Source organism: Vidua macroura, chromosome 1 (genome assembly GCF_024509145.1).
Source record: "Vidua macroura isolate BioBank_ID:100142 chromosome 1, ASM2450914v1, whole genome shotgun sequence".
NCBI classification, from domain to species: Eukaryota; Metazoa; Chordata; class Aves; order Passeriformes; family Viduidae; genus Vidua; species Vidua macroura.
This window is the reverse complement of record NC_071571.1, coordinates 93,778,818-93,802,440: the sequence shown is the minus strand read 5'-3', so window position 1 is coordinate 93,802,440 and position 23,623 is coordinate 93,778,818. Positions and strand designations below refer to the sequence as shown.

Sequence of the window (23,623 nt, the reverse complement as noted above, 5' to 3'; positions counted from 1 at the left end):
AGGTTTGCAGTCTTTGGTTCTGCAGGACACACAATCACAAAGCACCTATAGAGCTACTTTATGATTTTATCTACACATGTGACCACATCTTAGCAGTTTTACTCACTTGTCTAAAAGTGAATATATTCCTCATGAGAGCATCCAGAGAGTTCCTCCTGGTATCTTGTCTTAGGACAAAACATATTGCCCATCAGAGACAATCACACAAGAGAAGAGGTATGTCTGTGGGGTGAAGACCCACACATGGCCAGACCATCTTTCATCACCAGTCACATATATGCCAGCAAGTTACTTGAAAGGAAAGCTTTAGTTAATACATAAATAAATGTGCCAAGCACACTACTGGCAAAGTCAGCAATGTACCTGGGATAAATTGTTAGTATCCGTGCACAGAAGGGGTTTGGAAGTTTCATTTATTTATCTTATAAGCATTAAGAATCTAAGTAAGTTGTTTCAAATTTCAGAGACCCTCAAAGCATTGGTGGATTCAAGTACCACAAAATCACCAAGAGAACGCTCACAGGTTTAAATTTGCTCTTCCTTCTACCACTGCACATTTTTCTGAGTCTTCCAACTGAAAAATCAAAAGTCAGTTGTCTGACAAAAATGGACATGTAAAGGCCTCAGCAAAGACCCACCTACAGGAGGTAAGTGTGACATTATGTTTAAAGAAAAAATAAATTCAGTCCAGTAACTCGAAGAAAGAAATTACTCAAACCAGTACACATATACCAGATATTTTTTATTATTATTTTAAGAGTTAAAAACCACTTAGCATTGTCTATTAACTGTGAAAAGTACTTGCATGGAGCATCTTTGTTGCTTGTATATGGACTAATTTCCTTGTTATCTAATTATTGTGCTTTTTTTGAAGATGGGAGTCACGACACCAATTCTCAGAACTTGGTTGTAGGCAGAAGTTTTAACTCCAGACTCTCTCTTATTGCCTTCGTTCTGATTCAGGAGACACTTTCCATGGGGCCAGCTTCTTGGTATTTTCTAAGAGGTGCTGAGCAGGTAGGCACTAGAAAACACATATTTCAGCATTATCTCACTTGCTTCATAACAGTGTTCTTAAAAAAAAAGAAGAAAAAGAAGACATTGGTAAGAGTAAAGTTACTTCCAGTGTGAGTGATTAAATCCTGCAGTAAATAAACAGTAACTTTATAAGTTTCATTTTCTCTTTTTATTATTAGCCTGGTGGTCCAGCAAATGCATCTGACAAACTATACAGACATGTATCCACAAGACTGTCTTTGTTGCTAGGTCCCTCCTGAGTCCATGAAGTTAACATACCCAGAAGATCAGCAAAAAAACCTTTTTCATTCCTGTCTTGCATTTTAAAGGCTTAGGGATGAAAATGGGTACACTGACAATAAGATGCACCTGAGAGTAATGCGGCTTTGGACCATCCCACTGATCATCTTCCACAGATGACAGAAAGCTTATAAACATTTTGATATAATCACCCATCAAACCAAGATGTGGCAGGTAACAAACCAGGCCATGGTCTTCTGTATGATTTTACATTGAATTTGATTCATTTTCATTTCCTTATATTCAGAAACAAAGCATTCCTTTTCTCAACTGTTGCAGGCACACACCACATCCTGTGCACAAGATGCTTCCTCCACTACAGGTCACACTGGGGAGCATCACAGCACCTTCTCCTGATGTCAGGGCTGAGTTCCCCACAACAGGCTGCAATTTCACCAACTCTGCCACCCCTGACAGTGGCCAACACTGGCTACTTTGAGGAAAGCACAGTACCATTCCTGGCCAGAGCCAGTTCAAGGTCTTTCTGAACCAGAAGTGACAACACCACATTTGTTTGTGTTTTTGTTTTTTTTTTTTTTCCTTTAGAAGTACCTCCTCTTACTCATTTTAAGCTTTCATCCTGAAGACTTAAATTTAATTTGTGGTTTATTAGAGAGAAAGAAATTATTTTATATATGTCCTCTGTCCACTATTTATCTCTCTGTAAAGAGCCATCAACTCCTCTCCCCTGAAATCTATTATTTAAGGGGAAAAATGTCTCTGTCCTTATATGAAAACTATTCCAATGATTCTTGTTTCTTTGCTGAGGTTGGATTTTTTTTTAAATTCTATTCTACCTCCCTTTTGATAAGGTGGCTGAAAATGCATGCAGTGTTGAAGATCTCCACTGATTCATATACCAATTTGATGGAATTTTCTCTTTTTTTCTACTTTTTTTTTTAATTTTGCTTTTTCTACCTTTTCCTAAAATGGTTCTGCTTGCCTTTTTGACCCCTATTGAGTATCGAGCTAACATTTTCACATAACTATTCACAGTGAGTCCAGGATAATTCCTGAGTGTTAACAGACAAAATAGAGCACATCACTGAGTACATATCATTAGTGCACATGCACTATTTTAAATGTATCTGTTCTGATTTTCCTCTGCCATTCTCTCACTCAGCTGTACAAGAACTGCAAGATTTTCTGCACTAAAGCTGCTTAACAGCCAGCTTTAGGTTTGATGTCTCTGTAAGCTTCGTCATTCCCCTCGGCCTCCTCTTAAAAGAAGTTGAAAAGACTTCTTTTAAACATAAAAATACAGACGATTGCATTGTGCCAGGTCAGTGATCCCCTAAGCATTCTGTGCAATACTGGCTACAACCAAAGATGCTTAGGCAATAGCATCAGAACACAACCCTGGAACACCTACCACTCCTGACTTTTTATGCTGTGTTTATAGTTCTGGCTTGGTTTTCTGCACTGCTGTCTCCCTGGACCCAGAGAAACTTGTAGTGTTTGTCATGTCATCGGGTGTAGAATGTCAGAGCTTAGCCACACACTGTGCAAAGAACCACCTCCTCTTGTTCTGAATGTGACACCCACCAGCTTCCTTTGGCAACGCAGACACTTGAGCTCTAGTCACCCTCTAATGACACCCATTATCTGGTGGACTTCTGTTTTTGAAGAGTAAGCCATTTTTTAGCTATTTCTGAACTGATTCAGAGTTCCTTTAGGCTCAGGCTCAAAACTGAGCTTTCGAGCAAAAGGAGAACAACAGTCAAATGGGCTATCAACATTGTCCAATGCTTTTATGGAATAAATTGTAGCAAGTATTTTCTTGTTGATATTTGATCTACAATTTAAATGCAAGCTGCAACAGATCAGTGAGGTTTTTGTCCCAAGAGCAGCTGCAACACTCCTGCAAACAGTTAATAAATTAGACTCTTGTGTTTCAACAATATAACATATCTGTAAATTTTAAGTGTATTAAGAATAGATGTGCAGAGGAAAGAGGGAAGCAGAAAAAAAAAAGCCAAAATTTTTAGAAACATTCTTCTGAGTTGTCTTTCTGCTTGACTTTCTATTGTCTCCTCTTTGATTGGGATTTTTCCTCACCCAAAAAAACCAAGCCTAAGTAACACTTTTACTGCTGGCCAGCTAAGTGAAAGTTGTGAGGGCAGGAGTTATGAGGCAGACTAACAAAACTGCACAGGAGAGCAGACAAAATTTACCCTATTCTTACCCTATACTTTCATATACATTGTTATTTGGGCTTTTAAAAAAGAAACAGAAATCATCCTTGTCTATGCCCTAGGGATTTTTTTTCCCCTGGTCATTGTGGAAAGTCGAGGTTGAAGCAAGTGAATTTTCGCTTAATTCCGAGGACAGGGAGGTTTATAGTTGCTCTGATGTGTTCCAGGAATCAATCCCTCAGTTGTGGGCTAGCTGCAGAAGCAATTTGTCTCTCCCATTCATTCCCCATTTCACCAACAATGCCATTGTTCCAGAGGAATGCAGCTGTCATAAGCGGCCGTGACTGCAGAAGGTGCTCCCTCGGGCAGCCTGGGCTGCTGCCACCAAGCATTGTAAAGTGTAATACCAAAACTAAAACCTTGAACTTGTCTTGGTGCTCAGCGGGGTTGCAGTGCAATGAGCAGAACTTCAGGGCAATATGCTTTCAGCAGCCTGTAATAGGGAGGAGATGAACGGCTCCATTTTGCGTCAGCTTTGCAAATCTATACCATATGACTGGCTACTAAAAGTCGGTGGCCAACCCGAGCACAAGGATTTGTAGCTTCTAAAGTAATAGTGAAATTATGGGGGGAGGGAGTGGTTCAGTACTTATACAAGCGAGAGGCACAATCTGAATGCAGGAAACTGCTTAAATATAAATAATCCATACTGTGTGGAAAATCACGCTGCCAAAGGCCTGTGTCCACAAAGGAGACAGAGAAGCCCTGCAGAAACCAACTTTATTCAAATAATGGGCAAGTCCACTAGGCCATACCCCTGTGGGGTCTCTTGAGTTGTTGGAGGACACAGCCTCCTTTTATCTTAAACTCCTGTTGCCTGTTGCCCTCCTCCTCTCCCCATTGGCTGAGGTACTGGGAAGGTACAGCCTTCCCAATCCTATTACTACAAACCCCCCCAACCCTATTACTACATATCTCCCCTACAACATCTAGCCCCACACCCATTCTTTCAGTCCTTGTTCCCAAGTCATTTGTAAAGACATACACACCCATTCCTCCTATGAGTACAATTATGCATCCATTAATCTACTGAATCCCACACGCTGTTCAGCCAAGAACTTACTTTAGCTTAGCATTTAACTCCTTTCTTCAGTTTTAAAAAACAAATAGGAGAGTTTTCAAAAAGAAAACATTTTCTGTTCACGTGACAGTGTATGTCGAAGCTCAAATCTTGTCACCTATACAATTATTATACCAGGATGCACAAACTGATTTTACGAGGGCAATTCAGGCATCATTCCGAAGTAGTGGTTAACTATCAGGTTTTGTCTACATTATAAAATTTTGCAAAAAACAAGCTCTAAATCAACCAAAATCTTTATTGGAGTTGCAGAACTTCAGTGCGACATTTCCCATATTTTTCTTTAGGGTCTCCCAATGCACTTATTCCAATCCTTACAACCTTTATAAGATCTTGCCCAGTATTACCAAGACTTATTTCCTTCTATTATTCCTGTTTGATCACTCCTACCAAGTTCTATCAATGATTTCCAAACAATTTCTCTTGTACATCCACCCTTCCCCTACCCAACCATGTCCACCAATAATCAGCCCAATGTCCAAATGATCACAGCCAAGACCAATCACTTATATCCTCAATCACCCATTTTCTAGCTTTTCCCTCACCATTGACTGAGGTAATTCAAATGAAATTAGAACAACCTGCAGATGACTGCACTGGTTACCTTCCATTATTTTTGTAGAACTCCTTCCACAGCTAAGTGGAAGCAGTTAATTAAGAGCATCATGCACTTTTTAAGCATCAAATTGATTCCAAGCAAGCAATAAACCAACCCAAGCATATTTCTGTAAATAAATTACTTAGAATACATACTATATCAAATCACTTTGACACACAGATTTAAAAGGGCCAGCATGATAGTAACCAATGCCCTTCACACAAAGAAAGACCACACTGCCTCTCCTCACATAGAGGGGATTAGTCCTTCTCTAAATCATCTTGGAGGAATGGGAGATGGAAAGCAGTCACCAGTCTTCTGTGACTACTTGCTGCTCTTTGGCTCTAAAAGCCTTAAGAATATCACATCTCAGGCTTGAGTCTTCCTCCCAGCACAAAAGTCTTGGCTTTGCCATGGAAGAGTAAGCTAGATGCAGACCAAATAAGTGGGGAAGAGCTACTCCCTCATAGAAAAGGCCATGTGCAGATCCCATCATACATAAGTATGTATGATGTCTCCCCCACATGCCAGATCCCAGAGCAGAACTCCTTACTAGTTTCGATTCATGACTGAAGTCAGTTCTGAACAACAAAGTCAGTAGAAGAGTGCATAATGAAAGACAAATGTCAAAAAATGTTTAGGAAAATGTTGAATGTAGAAAAGAAAAAGCCACACATGCTTTAGACATTAGCAGGTTTCATTAGCACTTCTCCCACAAGGAGACCAGCTTGGGGAAAAAAAAGGTAAATAAGAGTTATTAAAACCCTAGAAAGTTAACATGAAATCACTTCTTAATTTTACTACATAAATGAAAAAAATCAGTCAATTAGGGATATGTGCAGCAGGAAAGTCCAGAACTGGCCTACTGTGGAAGCAAGGAGACCCAAAACAGAGACTGGAAACTTTAGAGGTACAAGGCAGAAGACAGATTAGAGTGAAAAGAAGAACAGAAAGCATAGAAACCGAGAAGGGCATTTTAACGTGTGACCACAGACATAAGCTGAAAGCTGACATTAACAAACCACATTATCTTGTGCTTCTCTGCTTATGACTTCCCACTCTATCCCATTTTTGCTTCTCATTAAATGCAAAACAAGGGAAGAAAGAAAACAATGCCACTTAAATCTTTTTTAGAACATGGAACCCTTGCATACAGTATTGTTACAATCATATTCAAGAAACATACCAAGCCACAGTTGCTTGTAATTCAGATAACAAACTGGATTTTAATACAATCATGCATGCTGTTATATTCCATCCAAACATGTTCTTCTAAATTAATTTTCTTCACTTCAACAAATGAAACATTTCTGGAAAAAAATCAACAGGAATTTGCTCAAAATAAAACTTTGCAAATCTGCTCCTAGACATACATCACAGAAGGAATAGAATTTCTTTTTTGTATTTAGAAAATGTATCTGACACATTGAATTCTGTAAAACAGACTGGAGTGACTTCACTGACAAGTATTGCAGTCTACCTGAAGTTAGAGATCAAACCTTTAGAAAGAATAGATATTAAAAAAAAAAAAAAAAAAAAACAAAAAAAAAAAAAACCAAAAACAAAAAAAAAAAAAAAAAACCAAATACCAAAAAGACCAAACCAAACTAGAACAAAAAACCCAACCAATAATTTCATTTGAAGTACTCAAAGAATGTACAATATTGTAACATTAATATCTGATTTTCTTATTTTAATATCTGACCAGTTGTTGCAAATATATTTTTACTGTTTACCATTTGCAATGACAGAAACACTTCTCATTAGCCCGATCACAGACAGCATCACCGTAGGGGATTGTTTACTCTCAACACTGAGCATTAAGAAGCATCCCAGCCAGAGGAGATAGCTATAAAGGAGACGAGCTTTTTGCTTTATTACCCTACAGAGTATGACTTTGTGTCAAACTCATCTTTCTTTGCTTTTCCCTAAGCTCTATCTTTGTCCTGGTTAAATTTCTATTCAAATGAGTCACTACACTGGTAGAATTCTTGTCCGTGCACATGAACTGAGAGAGTTGTTGGTTTTTTTTGTTTTGGGCTGAGCCCCACCAAGATCACCTCTGACTTCCCACTTTTTTCTTTCTCCTTAATTCAAGGCCTTGGGTACCACCATCAAGAAGTGACATGATGTTAAAGCTAGCTTTTCTTGACCCACTCTCAACTGTCTCAACTCTAGACTTTCCTCAGGAAGTGAGTTTACTGCACACCTAAGTGCTTTTGCTATCAAAACCCCTTACATCACCCATCAGTAAAACACTTGAACCTCAAACAAAAAGATCAAGTTGAGTTTAATGGAAGAGTGTTTTTAGTCAAATACATCTAAAGATCATATTTCTCCCACCAGTGGTACATTGTACGACAGCTCTCAGCAAAGTTCTCTTTGAAATTTTACAGTAAATAGACCCTAAACCAACATTTCCTGCAAAGACAGTGCTGTGACTCGACTCCACCATGTTCAGAAAGGTTGGCTGAGAGCTTGTTCATAAGTAGATCATTTCATCTTTTTCCCTTGCCTCTAAACAGCTGTCAGTGGCTTGGAATTCATAACTTGAGGATGACTAGGTAATGGCAATGACACCATCTATTCCACTGATGATGTCACAGGTAATCTCTCCTGTTGCAATGCTGGAATATGCCAAAAGAAATCTGCCACAGATAACTGAGCTGTTCCTAGTTTCAGCTCACCTGTGCAGCCATCTCAGTGTAGGAAAATTCTCCTCCTTACAGAGAAAGTAACTGCAGAACCACTGAGTTTCTCTCCATGAATGCAATTACTGAAGTAAACCATTTGCTTGAGAACTGAAGCTGGTATTAGCATCAAAGATGATGGTAGAAGGCTGACGTAGTCTCTGCATAATGTTCCAACAGACCAGGTACCTCAGAGAAGGACATACATCCAAAACACTGCGAGATTTAAAAATGTTCACACTTGTCCAAGAAATTACTGTCAAATATGCCCTAGAAAGCTGACTAGCAATTAGAAATTACAAGTATCACTATTCAACACACTACTAGTTGTAAAATTTTTACTTTATCTGCAGACAGAAATGAATTTGTCTACTCTACCAGGGCCAGAAAACACATACAAAACTCCCCAAATGCACAAAACTTGGTGGAAGCCCTAAATCACCAAAGTGGCTAATTCTGCAAGTGAGAGAAGTTGTTTGCTGAACTCCACTGATATAAAAGCACAAGACAAGAAAAATGTAGCATCAAGTACTTTTAATTAAAGCAAACCAATCAAGTTTTAGATGTTAACCTACAAAATGAAGCACAAAGAAGGCCAACAAACCACACACTAGAAAGCCATTAAAATGGTTGGATTTCCTGAAACCCCAAGCACTAGAAGAGTTCTTTTAAGTAAATCTGCTATTTAAATTTTGTTACTGCTTTGCAATGTCACTCTGGAAGAAACGCACACCTTGGTGCTAACAGTAAGGGGTATGAGAGACAACTGTGATGTTCCTATACTCAGAAACCTTACAATCAAAACCATGTAATGATTTATTTTAACACCATTTAGCAATAATCTAAGCATAGAATTGAATTTCTTTTTACAGAACTGTTTTCCATTAGATTCTTCAGACAGGCCTATCTTTGAACCTAACCCTATACACTTAGGATGCAAGTGAGACGGCCAGACAGGAAAGCCAAACACGCTGTCCATGCCTACACTCTCACCCAAAGAGGTTACCTGGCGTAAAGCCCTGCTGTGAACAGACCCGGAGGTGTTACCAACCAGGCTGACCTGAGGATTTGTGTACCCACTCTGAACCCCAGGTACCCCATGTACTCACGGGAAAGCTGTCCCATGCCTAAAGTGACAGGCAGGCATCTCCTTTTGAGTATCACTGCAATAGGTGTTATTGCCATGCAGCGCTGCCATCACAGACAGCCACAGACAGCCAAGTCCAAACCTCTGTCAGCAAGAGGGATTGCAGGAATCCTCCTTAGGGCGCCTCAGGCAGTATTAGTACAGTTCATCCAGCTGCTTACTTATCCAACATCAACTCAAGAGCTGTGGGGGCGGTAACTCTGGCAGAGGAACGGCAGCAAATCGCTGGGGGAGAGTTGCATCTTCAGCCAGCACAGCTGCTTGCAAAATGAGTTATCTTGCTACATACACTCCTAGCCCCAGGGGGCCCAGTGCCTGCTGACACAAAAAGACCAGCCATCACAGCCACTTCTACACAGCAGACCACCAGCTAAAGAACTTGCCTAGGCTATAAGAACATTCACTTCTCTCCGGGACCTAAAGGGATCCAAAAAATAGAATATTTCTATTTTCTTGGAAGATGGCTGCAGCTAAGTCTATTGAGGAGACACCCACTGTATAGCTGGGAATACATTGCCTATGTTTGTAATAACCAGCCGAAATACACACAGATTACTGTAACCCTGCCTGGGGTCTCAGACTAGAGAGAGAACAGCAGCACTGAAGTTAGAGCTTCTGCTATGTACTCCCATCTCGGCTGCACATGGACTCAGGCCGCCTGCAGAGTGACTCCTGAATTACTAACTGACATCCAACACTTGGGCACATAATGATTTGTATGTCTGCAAAGACATGCTAAGAATATTGAGGCTGTTCAGCCTGGAGGTGAGAAGAACATTGCGTGGAGATCTCATTGCAACTTTCCAGTAAGTGTAGTGGGCCTACATGGAAACCAGAGGAATTTTTATCAGGAGCTGTAGTGATAGGACAAGGAGTAATGGGTTCAAACTGAAAAAAGGGGAACTATGAGTTAAACATATGAAACAAATTCTTTACTGCGAGGTTGTGAGAAACTGAAACACGCTGCCCAGGGCAGACATGGATGCCGCAGGCCAGGCTGGATGTGGCATTGAGTGGCCCGGTCTGGTGGGAGATGCGCCTGCCCATGGCAGGGGGGGTTGGAGCTGGTTGACCTTTAAGGTCCTCTCCAAGCCCTTTAACATTTCATGATGCAGAACTCCGAACAGGCTGAGAACTGCCACCGCTCAGGGCCCGTCACGCCGCCGGCGGAAAGGCGGAGGCAGAGACAGACAGTACCTGCTGCCCGAGCGCAGTACGGCCCTCACAGAGGAGCGAGCTGCCTGCCCGGGCTGGGCCTGCCCGCACGCAGCCCACAGCCCCTCAGGGGAGCTGGGCCGCCGGGGCCGCTGGCTCCCGCGGGAAGCGGCACCGGGAGCAGCAGCGGCAGCGCCCGCCCGCCCGCCACTGGCACCGGCCGCCGGAAGGTTATTTATAGCTTGGCCCGGATACGCGCTGGCGTCACGGAGCGCACCGCCCCCGTGCGTCAGCGTAAGGCGCACGCAATGGGAACGTGACACACGCACGGCGCGCAGGAGCTATTTATAGTCGGGAGAAGGCGGAGAGGGGAAAGGGGAAAAAAATTAAAAAAAATAAATAAAAAAAGGAAAGAAAGGAAAGGGCCGTTTGTTCGCCGTCCGCACGCGCTGGTGGGGGGAGGGCGGGCGTGGGCGCCGTCAGGTGACAGGGCTAGGAGCGGGGGGAACCGCGCGTGGCGGGGGCGGGGAGGCGGCGGTCGCGAGCTGGCGGGGGGATTCCCCCTCCTCGCTCTCCCCCCCACCCATGGGGAAACCCCCCCCCCCCCCCCCCATGGAAAATAAAAAAGTGTAAAAGTGGCGGTGCTCGGGTTTCCGGGAAGCGGAGCTGCGCCCGCCCGGATCTGGCGGTGCCGCTCCGGAGCCGCCGCTACTCCCGCCGCCTGCGTGGGACGAGCAGCCCCACGGCAGCTTCCAAACGCCTTCCTCCCACCGCCGTGTCCCGGCGTGGCGGGAGCGGGGCTCCCCCGCGGGGTCAGCGAGCCCCCCGTGGGAAGGGACCCGAGCAGATCCCGTGCTGGGGACGCGCCGTTCCCCGGAGCCGGAGCTGCTCTCGGTGACAGTCCCGTCCCCTTCCCAGCTCCCGAAAGTTGCAAAGAGGCTTTTCGGAGTTTTTCCCCGCGCCAAGAACAGGCCCGAGAGGGATCTGGCGTTTCTCTTACGAGGAGGGCCTGCGGGAGCTGGAGCTGTTTAGTCTGGAGAAGACTGAAGAGGGGCTCTCGTTAATGCACGTAAATATCTCCAGGGCGGGTGACACGAGCGTGGGGCCAGACTTTTTTTCAGCGGTGCCCATCAGCAGGACAAGAAGCAGTGGCCACAAACTAAATCACAGGGAGTTTCACATCAACGTGAGGAACAACTTCTTTGCGCTGGGGGTGGCAGAGCACTGAGCAGGCTGTCCGGGGAGGTCGTGGAGTCTCCTTCTCTGGAGACATTCCAAACCCACCTGGACGCGTTCCCGTGTAACCTCCTCTAGGTGACCCTGCCCTGGCGGGGCCTTTGGACTAGATGATCTCCAGCGGTCCCTTCCAGCGCGGGGGCGCCCCGGCTGTCCCGGGAAGCGGCGCGGGGACACCTGCTGGCGCCGCCGCCGCCGTCACGCGGCGCTCAGCCGGGCGCGCGCGTCACGGGACCGGGCGCGCGTGCCACCGCTGTCACCTGCCCGCGCGCCGCGGGGGGACAGGGCGGGCGAGAGGGAGAGCCCCGAGGAAACGGGGAAATGGAAGGTCCCCCCACCCCCGCGTCCGAGGCGGCCCCCGGCGAACGGTGGGGAAAGGAGGTTAAAGCAAATAGTCCCAGCTGGCGTCCTGCGGCTGCTTTGCCCGGGAACAACCGCTTAGCGTAATCCTGGCTGGGTTCCACCCCACGGCACGGCAAATGGCAGCAAACTCTTCGGGGAGGTGGGGAAGGGGCAGCGGCTCCGCCGGTGAAGGTTTAAAAACAAACCCGAAAGCAGCGCGTGAGCAGAAATGGGGGATTAAGGGAGTTTAGTGGAGTGTGCCGGTGTGACACAAATCCTGCAGGTAACGTGGAGCCCACCAGAAATGTTTGTAATACAGCAAAGCGACCAAAGAGCCAACTGGACAGCTAGAAAGAAAGGAATCGTGAAATGGTACCATTTTAAATAAAAGCCTGTTTATGAACGGCAGAGTAATCAGGGTTGGAAACGACCTCCGGGATCATCCAGTCCAACCTTCGACCAAGAAGGACTTTCTCGGGCATCAAGAGATCCAGACAGAAGAAGATCCATTAATGCCTAGGTGGAAAAGTAGTAAATAGCCAAGGAGTTTGTTGGTGAGGCAATCTGGTTACTAGGTTGATGATGCTATAGGAGATGGAAAAAAGGAAATCCAAAGGCCTCCAGTGTTAGAAAGGGGGTTTCATGTTCTTGTCATTATTTAAATACCATGCTAGGAAAAAGTATAATGAATGATAAAATTGTAAAGCTTAGTGATGTTACCTCTCTGTTGAAAGCATGATACTATGGCTTAATATAAGAGCAGCACCATAGAAAATAAAGGGAATTGCCTAAACTCTGAAGGGTAGAAATACTGAAAATTTAACTTACTACTTCATCAGCAACAAAAACAATAAAACAGGGAAATATAATAGGAAAAGATATCTAATTTAGAACAGATGGCAGGAAGCTTTTTTTCCCCTTGCATGGAACCACAACTGCGCAGAATGATCAGTGGGGAATTTTGGTAGGGTGAAAACACCACAGTTATTCTTGCACTCAGCACATGAAAGCTTTGGTGAAGGGAAGAGAAAATGGGAATGAAATTTGCTTTTTAAATTGCCCAGAACTTCTAATTAGTTTCTATTGCCAATTTTTACTGCAACATGACAAAGCTTTTGCCTCATCATCCACAATATAAAAATACAAAACATATCCTAGTACAGAATAGGAGAATAATCATCTTCATTAATTCTCTTGCTGTGCAACATTCTGCTCTCTTCGTGTAAGGCAGAGTATTGAGATTGGCCCAAACTATGCCGGACAAGTCTTTGCAAAGACATTTGCTGGTCTTCTTGCTTTGGAAAATGCACAGGACCTTTTACTAGAGAAACACATAGAATCATAGAATGGTTTGGGTTGGAAGGACCTTAAAGATTATCTAGTTTCAAGCCCCTGCCATGATCAGGGACACCTTCTAGTAGACCAGGTTGATCAGGGCCCCATCCAACCCAGCTTTGAACACTGCTCAGGGATGGCACATCTGTGCTGAGTGAGCACCTACACTGATTTTTCAGTTCCACTTGCTGTTTCCCATTTGCCTTTGTGAAGCTCAAACACTCAGAGGATTTCTTAAGCAAGCAGAAGACAAGGTATGGAATCTCTTCGCTGCCATTCTCCCCCTCATCTCTGTCATTGAGACACATAGGCTTTCTGTAACTGGATCTCTGCTCTAAGTGTCCCAGAAGTAGTGATGATTGTTCTCTAAAACTATATTACATGTGTTTGACTTTCACTTCTTGTTACGATATTTCAAATTTTTTGCTATTTGAACCACACCATCATCTCATACAGCACTCCGCCTGTAAGTTTTCCATAGTTTTTGGTAACACACACTGATGTTTTGCTTGTTGCTGAGCAGAGCTTACACTAAGTTAAGGACTTTTCAGTTTCTCACATCAACCCACCAGTGAGTGGACTGGGCATGCAGAAGTTTTGAGGGGACACAGCCAGGACAGCTGATCCCAACTGACCCAAGGGACGTTCCTTACCATATGGCATCATGCTGAGCACGTAAAGCTGCAGGAAAGCTTGGGAACAGGCTGGGCATTGGTCAGCAGGTGCTGAGCAGTTGCACTGTGCACTGCTTATTTTGTATATTCTAACTAGTGGTGGCAGTAGTAGTAGGAATAAGACTTTCCATTTCTGTTGTATGAAACTGTCTTTATGCCAATCCATTAATTTTAGGGTTTTTTTTTTCCTAATTCTCTCCTCCATCCTGCTGTGGGGGGCTTGTAAAGCGACTGGCTGTGTGGTGCTTAGCTACCCGCCAGGTTAAACCACAACATCTACACAGCACACCTGCACTCAGTGCACTTTGCTCCTTTTGTTCCTAAGTTTGTTTTGGCACTCCTCATTCCCACTGTCTCCAGAGGGCTGCACAGAGAGGCACGCGTAACACAGCTCCAGGCATGGCATTGCCAGCCCACTCTGAGCTGCAGCAGCCCCAACTTGCCAGTTTCATTCAAGTTTGGATTTCATGATTTTCACAACCCCAAAGACTGGACTCTGAGCTCATCACCCTCCTTCTGGAGGTTGAGCTGTAAGTTTGGGTGCATACACCATGATTTGGTCTTTCGTATATAGTGCAGGGGGGTGGAAATGGAACTGATTTCATCAGCTCATTCTAGCAGCGTATTTCAGCTGATTCAGAGATGCCAGAAGGTTTAGACATGATTGAAGAAAGCTGATGCTTAAACTCTCTTAACCTGTGACGTGATACTAGTGCCCACTTCTGATCTTTAAGATATGATAAGCTTGAAAGAAATAGTCCAGTTTCTCTCAGGTAAATTATTCATTTCTTTATATAAGAGGAAAAAAAAAAAAAAAAGAAGGAATTACTGCCATTGAGGTGTTTGAGGCCTTGTGCATTAGTAAGAAATAAACAATAATAGTAATTAGTTCTCATTTCTGTGCCTTTATTTCCTAAACACTCTGTTGTAATTTAACAGATGGGGAAACAGGAGCAGGTAAAGGTAAGTGAAATTGTGCAAATGCACAAGCCAGGATAGAGATGAAGCAAAAAGCAAACTTGGACAGGCAGTTGCCCTGGCAGCTGTGGTCTCTCACTTCTCTCCTCAAACCCCTCATCTTACTACAGCTGAAGAAATGCTACCCCTTGGGTCTTGGGAATGGGCAGTTCAGACAGCACAGTAGTGAGAAGACAAAGAAACAGATAGGGAAATAGTAGAAAACAGAGAAAATGTGGTCCAAGAAGAAGAGAGTAAATGAAATGCAATGCTCAATAACATAGGAAGATCCATTGGTTTGGAAATCATTAGGAGCAAAACAAAGAGGGTAACCAGAAAGTTAGTGCAGTAGAAAGCAGATGAAATTTAAAAGATCTTAGAAAAAGTAAGTAAGTTACAAGTTGTTCCTTTTGAGGAGCTATCCTTTATCAACACAAGTAGAAAGTCTGCCAAAAAGGCAGTGCCTGCTGAACAAGCCTAAATGATTATCTGGTATAAACTATTTTTTTTACAACAATACAGTTGATTTGTTTAGTACTTCATGTGGTAAGTAAATAGACTCCTTCTTAGGAATAAAGATTGACAATCCAGTCAAGAATTAAATGTAGAAATGAGCCGCCCAAAAGGAACCCAGAAAAATAACTTAAAAAATAATAATTATAATTGCTATAATTTTATTAATTATGAGATAGAGGGGAAAATATTACATTTGGGGGGTTTTAAACCATTCCCATGGCCTTGATCTTTTATTAAAATCCATCTCTTTGTAATAAACATTACAATCTGTGAGATCTTTGCCTAGGATAAGATGAGCTTGAGCCTTTTTCTTTTCTTCCCCACTCTCATTTTTCTTCAAGTGAGCACAATCAAGTAAGATTGTCCTTTTGAAAGTATCAAGGCCAATGCAAAATGTAGTTCTTTTGTATCCATTATAAGTCCAGCTTAAAGCTGCTTCATTATTACATAATTAATGCACTTAATTTACGATCCCTTTGAATGCTCCTTCATCTCCTTATTTAATAATCTGCTGTGCTTGCATGTCTGAACCTTGTCTGGTCCTGGCTTCTCCCATTCCTAATCAGCTCTTACGTTGGCAGTAGGAGTTATACTCTCAACAGCCCCTCTGCTTAATATGATCACAGTTCAGTCTGTGGGCTTGTCTAAAAGGCAGTCGTTCCATTTGTTAGTATGTGACCTCCTTTTCTTTTAATTTTGGATCTCCACAACCAAGGAAGAATCGTCTATTGTCTTACAAGCCAGGCAAAGTGAACAGGCTGAGTCAGTCCAGGAATATTCAAGCCTCCCCATCTGTGGTATTGCAGAATTCCAGGGCAATTCCACCAGTTGGTGGAGCTTCTGTCTGGGAAAACAGAGCTATTGTGAACAAAGCATACTGTGCATATTTCTAACATTCATAAAAGACTGGGTTTGAATCATTTGAATCTTTCTCAAAATTTCTTCCTTTGGGGCAAAAATTTCCAATGCATGGCCATGATCCAATTATAGTCATTTGGAAAATCTGAGCATAAACCATGCAACCATGTCTTTAACTAGTTGTGAAAAGAAAAGATAAATGTTTGACTGTAAAAGTATGACAGCAGGCTGGATTATATTGGGACTTCATTTACTGAAGACTAGGACTCGGTTTTAGCAGGGCACAGCCTGCCAAATACACCACCAAAGACTAAGATAAGCCTTCCCCTCTTCCTCATCATGACCTCTCTATGACAAAGGCTTCTTTCAAGCAAAAGAGGCAGAATGAGTTCCTTTTTCAGTTTGGAAACACAGCAGTGATAAAATGGGTGTCCAGATAACCTTTTGTAGCATGCTACCTCTCATCTAGAAATATGCTGGCCTAATGTTATAAGGCAGCTGAGGCAGAGCTGCTGTTCTAGGCTATCAAACTCTGCTAAGTGTCATTTTAACCAGGGTCACACCCTGTTTTCAAGACTTTAGTCACCTTGATCAGCACCAGAAGGGGTTATATTTATTTTCTGAATGACAGAATACCTCTGAAGGGCAGGATTCTGACTCAGACCTAAACCCAACGTTTTAGATGACGAGATTAAAAACTGCAGTGTTTTTTCTAGTACCCCATGCCCACAAATTCAGAAATCCAAATTAATCATTTAACCCTTCACATGATTGCAGGGTGAGGAAAGGGTACAAAACAAGACCAAGTTCAATACAATGATAAGGGCCGTATCCCAAATCCCACCCCTCCGGAGCAAGGAGATGTAGCTTAGGACAGCAGGAAGTTTTAGGCTAGTAGAACCCTATGTCATCTATGAGATTTTTCAAAGACACAGCTGGAAGGATATAGGTACAACTTCTGTAGCTCTGACAATTACAGCACTCCCTAGAAACAGAAGATCTGTGATTCAGCTCTTAAGAAGACTCAAATCCACACTGACCTTTATCTGAAAGAATGGCATCACCAGGTTATTGGTTGTCTACGAAGATACGGAGGGGATAAAGGAACTTTAACATAGAAATCATGCTCAATCAGGTAAGAAAGTTCTCTTAAGGCCATGGCAGTATTTTTATACTATAGGTGTGTAATGTAAAATAACACAAGCCATCCTTGGAGCAGGAATGGATAGGATAGGCAGATCTCCTCCATCCTAGCAGACAGCCTGAAGCACTAGACTACAGTGCTTGTACACAAACCTGAAAGTGGTTTCACCACTTCAAACAAGTGGTTGAGATACCACCCAGAATGATGCAGAGATTACAGCAATCTCCTGGGAGGTGGGGAATGTAGGTTAAGTTTCCCCATTCCCACCCTTGCCTCCTTGCCCCAGACAAACTCAGTGAATCTGAATGTCCTGTTTTCTGTGCAAGTGCTGGAACTACTGAACTGTTGTGTAATTTAGGTGCATTAACCAACTCCTCTTTGGGGTTTCCCTAGAATGGCATTTAGGCAGATGAACAGTTGTTGTCTACATCCTGGAGGAAGACAGGAAATTTTATTGAAAAAAATGCCAGGGGATACTCTCTGCATAGGAGGTTAGACTAGATGCCATTTCTATGGCACTACCATCTATCATAGAATGCCCTGGGTTGGAATGGATCCTAAAGATCATCTAGTTCCAACCCCCCTGTCATAGGCAGGGAACCTTCCATTAGACCATGTTGCTCAAAGCCCCATCCAGCCTAGTCTTAAACACCTCCAGGGATGTGGAATTCATAACACCTCTGGGCAACCTATTCCAGTGCCTCAGCATCCTCGCAGTAAAGAATGTTCCTAATATCTATCTGAACCTGCCCTCCTTCAGTTTAAGGCCATTCTCCCTTGTCTCATCATTGTCCGATTTAGGTGCCTCTGGATAGATGGCAGCCAGTTAGGATTTCAGAAGTTCGACTTGGGTATCCTAACCCTAAAAACAGTGACATTTCATTGCCTTGGCCCCAGAAATCTGCAGCCTAAAGACTGGCTCTGGTCTTGGGGAAGCCAAGCAAAGTCTGATAACAAGTTGTCATCAAATTATTTGGCCATAAATGCAAACATGCGTGGGTACTGGAAGTGAACCCCTCAGCCTCTCCACACTGTCTGCTCTCAGTGTAACCTTCAGTCTCCCCATTTCTGGCAGCACCCAGCAAACGCCCCTCAACAACCTTCCCCATTTCCTTGAACTTTATTTCACCCAAGGTCTCCTTCATACTGCTGCAGGTTTCCTCCCGTTGTTGCAGTGCCTGGTTTTATTATTCCGAGTTATCCAATAAGCCCTGGGAATGACATCCTTCTGGCCCTCTCTCCTGCACGGCCGCCTCCAGCAAATCAAGCTGTGTACACACCAGTTAGACAATTTGCCTACTGTTGTTCCTGTCCCCTTATCTCTCCCCCCACCCCCACCTCGGTGTTTATGCTTAATGGATTGGGAGTTCCTTGCATAAGAACTTCCTTTTCGCCTCACGGGAAGCACACAGAGTAATGTGAGTGACCTCTCATGTCATAAATAACTGCAGGACAGCAGACCGTGCTCTCCCTAAAGGGAACCACTGCCTTGGGTCGGTCGGTGAGCAAGTGCCCGGCTCCCTGTACAACACCCGCATCTGCCCGAAGTACATAGAGCACTCAATGCCACTTTCTAATCGTTTTCTCCAAACATCCCATTTCCTGTTCTTTAAATAGCACCTCAAAGATTATTTTAAAGGCTTTCAAAACACTCTTGCCGCCGGTTTTGGGTTTGGAGTGGGTTTTGTTGGTTGGGGTTTTTTTTTAGCCTTCTTGCATGACGATATTTTCACGTCGTGGGAGACAGGAACAGCTCGAGGAAGCTGCGAAGTTGCACGGAGTACCCGGGGGAGGAAAGGCGGGGGGAGCAATACGGTTTCTAGGACAGTCCACCTGGCACCGACGTTTTGTTCTTGCACACACTTTCAGTGCGGAGCTGCAAGTTTCGGCATGACTCTAGAACTTTATACCCCTCTCGGGGGTAGCCCGCCCGGAGCGGGGCGAGGGGCCCGGAGGAGGGCGGCGTCGCTCCCCAGAGTCCCTTTCCCAGCAGAGAGGCCGAGATGCAAAGGAGAAATGACAGCATGGAAAACTGAGTATTTTTATCGGGCCCAGTGCCCGGGGTGAGGGGTGGGCGGAAAGTGCCACCCTCTCTCTGTCTCTCCTCCCTTGCCCTCAGCCGCCCACGCCGGCAGCGGCATCAAAGGGAATCTCCCTTGTCGCGCCGTGTCAGCACCGGGGATGAGCGCACCGGCCCGTCATGGCATTTTCGCTTCTCCCGGCGCTTACTCAACAGGCGGGAGGGGAGGGAGGGCTGGTTTGGAGGGGGGGGGGGGGCGGGGGGAGGACTCCCAACCAGCGCCGCTTCTGCCATGAGGTCACCGCGGCGCTATGCGCCGTGCCCGCCGCCGCCCCTGCTCCGCTCCGTTGCGTCAGGCAGGGGGTATCCCCGCCGCGGCCGACCGAGCGGGGCATCCCCGCCGCGGAAACACCCCGCGCTGCTACGCGTGTCCCTCGCCGGCGGGGCGGGGGGGTGATCCTGCCTACATCCCCTCCGCCGCCTCCGCACCACCACCCCCCCGCGCCGCGGGCGCTCGGCCGTCGCTCGGGAATGTCAGCAGTGGTTCGCCGGGGGACCGTGCAGGGATGGCACGCGATGCGATAGGGAGGGAAGGCAGCGCCCTGCACCGAGGGAATCGCACCGAGCCGGCCACGCGGAGGGGAACTCCAGCCACAGCCACCAAGAGACTTTTTTTTTTACGAGGAAGCAGGGTCTGGCACCCCCCGCCAGCGTGCGGCTGCGGCTTCCCCCCCCCGCGCCACCGTGGGGGCTACCGGGAGGATGGGTGTGCGCGCCGGGGTCCCCGTGCGCTGCCCCGCACTCCACCCCCTGCGCAGAGGAAGCCGGGCGGGGGCGTGGCCCCACGACAATGGGACTCGCCGGCGCTATAAATACCCGCCCGCATCTATATTTGGTTTGGCCGGATCACAACCGGGGGGGCCGGGAGGGGGGGTGTCCCAAAAATAGCCCCGCGCTCCCGCCCGCCGCCGCCGCCGCTGCTCAATGGGCTCCGGCCCCGGCCCCGCCCCCTCCCTCGCGCGCGATCCCGAGCGCCTCGCGCGGGGCCCGGCGGGGCTAAATTTAGCAACGCCGCTTGCGTCAATGACGCGGCCGCCGTGCGTCAGCCCCGCCGCGCCCCGCCCCTCCGAACGGGGCCCGCCGCGTCCTGTGCGTGGATTGGCCGCGGCGGCGGCACGAGGGCGGTGACGTGGGGGCGCGGGCTGGCCCCCGCCGGGGGCCGGCGGCGTCCGGAGGGGAAGCGCGGCCGCGCGGGGAGCCCGGCGGGTTCCCCCGGGGGGGGGAGCGGGGTCTGGCAGCGCCGCGGCCCCGGAGGGAGGGAGGGAACGAGGGAGGGAGGGAGCGAGGGACGCCCCGGCGCCCGGGGGGAAAACGGCGCGCACCGCCTCGGGATGGGGATCCCGGGTTCGGACGTGGCCGTCGCGCCGCCGGTCCGCGGCTTCCGCCGAGCCCTGCGCCAGCCCCGGCTTTGTCTCCCCGGGAGTGAGCACGCTCCGCGGCGGTGCCGGCAGCTGATGGTGAAGCGAGAGGCAAAGCGAAAGTGCCGCCGCTGCCGCCGGTCCCTCCTCCTCGGGGCGGCAGGCGCCTCGTCCGCTCCGGCTCCCGTCCGTCGGGAGAACTCGCTTGGCGGAGCGCTTCTGTGCGAAGCACAAGCGCAGCACCGGCCGTCACGGCTGCGGTGACAGTCGCGAAGATCCCGGCCGCCGGCGGTGGATGTAAACACGGCACCGGGCACGGCGGCGGGCGGCTGCTGCCAGCGGAGACAGCGGGGGAGCCGTCCGCCGGCAGCCCGGTGTCCCAGGCAGACACACGGACACCGAAAGACACACGGACACAGTCACAAGCAGGCGACAGCGCGGACGCTTCTCAGGGCCGCTCGCACTTGTGCCCGTTCTGTGAGCGGCACCTCCCGCAACCTGCTCCTTGCTCCTGCGCACTGGAAAGTTTCGAAAGAAAAGAAAAAGAGAGTGAAAAAAAGGAAAAAAAAAGTTGGAGAAGAGAAAATAATTCGGAAAAAAATAAAAGGCAAAAAGAAAAAACATTTTAAAAAATGAAAAAAGTGAAAGAAACCTTTATTAATTAATCCTAAAAGTTCCACTAAGTAACTAAGCAAAACTCTTTTCATTTGAGCCACTCCAGTAAAGATATAATAATTTTGTTATTATCACTATCTTAATAATTATTATTATTATTATTAATATTATTATTATTATCAGATTTGGGAACGACTCGCCAGGTCGTGGCGGGCAGGAGGCCCGAGGCGGCCGGCCGGCCGTGCCGTCCCGCTGCCGGCGGCTCAGCACGGCTCTGCCGGAGCTCCGCACCGCTCCGCACCTCTCGGCTGTGTACGGCTGTGCACAGCTCGGCGCGGCGCGGTGCGGCGGGAGCGCGGCGCACACACTGGGGCGGGGGGGGGGGGGGGGTCAGTAGCGTCAGGCTCCCATGGCGTCACTATTGACGTTTCGCATTCCAGCCGCTCTATGGAGAGGCCGCTAGGGCTCCTCTCACATAAATGACGTTCAGAGAGAGGGAGCGGGAGAGCAGCGCAGAGAGGCGCCTCCGTCCCCTCTCTCCGGCGCAGGCACACGCGCACCCCGGGGCACTCGCACCGGGACGCGGGCACAGGTCCCGGCCCGGCTCCCGCCGCACACACACAAAGGCACATCGCGGCGGCGGCCGCCGCTCGGCATCCCTCGCCCGCCCGCCTGCTCACTCCCTCCCTTCGCCCGGGGACGGGCTCCTGGCTCCTCAAGCTTTTTCAATCCTTTTCCATGCCTCGGGATAACTCACCCTCTGGACCTGCCGCTACCCGGAGTCTGAGGGATTTTGTGTCTCGGGTCCTGCCGCTGGACAGCGCCTACACACGCCTTTAAGGAAGCGGGCACCTACAAACTAGATGTAAAGACGGAACCTCCACAGCAACCGAGTACGTATGCGAGTGAACGGGAGCGGCTGAGGGAGAGGGACAGCGCGGCATCCCCACTCCGTGAAAGTTACGCCGCCGGGGTAGAGATGCTGGGGAGATGCCGGCGGCGAGCGATGCGGCTCAGCCGACGCGCTGCCGTGCCGGGCTCTCGCTGAAACTTTTCCCTCACCTTCCCCCCCTCCTCCCCCATCCTCCCCGTGGATGTTCCATTGCCGCTCGTCTTCCGAGCGTCCCTGCCGTCTCGGCAACTCCTGCCGTGCGCGGGGCACTGCTGCTCCTCGCAAATTGGGAGGGCTGTGGTTGAGCGGAGCGGGAGCCGGAGCCGGTGGTACTAAGGTATTTCTGCTAGTTGTTGTCATGGAAATGATGCTGCCGGCGGCGGCGGGGAGTTTACAGCGCCGGTGATGAATGGCAGCGATTTGTCTCCCTCCTTTAGCCGCGCTTGGGAAATAGGTGGCTCTGTTTGCACAAGTTCAGCTGTCTAATAGGGACGGCGAGGCAGGTTGAGCTCATCTCACTTTGGGAGAGAGCAGCCCCCCTCGGCAGCCCAAAGAGCTCGCCCAAGAGGTAATTGCTGGAATGTGACATATTGTATTGAAATGAGACGGGATGTTTGCACGGCACGTCTGCCCGGCATCTGCTCCTCGGAAATGTGCACTTTTCCCTTCGGAGGTCAGAAGTGGTAACGAGGGGCCGCGGTGCCCCGGCACGGGCGGTACCGTGCGGGGAGGCTGGGCTGCGCCGCCGCTGCCCCGCTCCCTTCCCCCGCGGCGCCTCTCGCCTTTGCCTTCTCGCCTTAATAGCTGCGAAAGAAGTTTCAGTCTTGGAAAGAGGCGAGAAAGCGCGGGCGTTGGGTTGTGATATTATGTAGAGGGACAGTTGTCGGGGCAGCATTATCGCGATAGCCTGTCCCGGGCGGAGATGCCGCTCACCTTAGAGCGGCTAGTTAAGAACGCTGTTACTTAACTTGCAATTTTTGGATACGATGGAATCCATGCGAGGATATTTCCCAGGGAAAGGGCGTAAAACACTGTTTTATGTAGGGGGATTGGTGTGTTGGGATAGGATTTTTTTTCTCCAGGAAAAAAAAAAAGTTTTTGGGAATGAATCGCTAACTTTTATCCAAGCCGCTTCACTCGATTACATTCTTCGCCCTATTTTTCTCTCCTCCGTGGAGACCGTTCTATGCTGGAGTCAAGCCCCGGTAAAAAACAATGGACTAAACCAGACCAGACGGTTTCTTCAGAGGTGAATCTCACGCGATCTTGTGGATATTTGCTAGAGTGACCGTGCGGCTCGGGGCGATCCCTCCCACCCCCCCGCAAAAAAAAATCGCCAGCTAACCGGCGGTGGAAATCCAGCACGAAACTTTTTAATTGAATGGAGCTTCCCCCTCCGCAGTCCCTCCCGGGTAAATGAAGGTTTCGAAACT

General features: G+C 47.5%; 1 long non-coding RNA gene across 2 annotated transcripts; it reads right to left on the bottom strand.

Moving 5' to 3' along the window:
• Positions 1 to 727: 727 nt before the first annotated feature.
• LOC128818977 (uncharacterized) lies at positions 728 to 10,531 on the bottom strand. 2 transcript variants are annotated; one of them, XR_008440612.1, is made up of 4 exons: positions 10,226 to 10,531; positions 7,879 to 9,346; positions 6,378 to 6,501; positions 728 to 1,024 (listed from the first exon to the last, which is right to left on the bottom strand). It is a non-coding gene; the product is annotated as an uncharacterized LOC128818977 (long non-coding RNA). The 2 variants fall into 2 exon arrangements; XR_008440611.1 differs by having other exon boundaries at positions 7,879 to 10,531.
• Between the last annotated feature and the right edge of the window lie 13,092 nt (positions 10,532 to 23,623).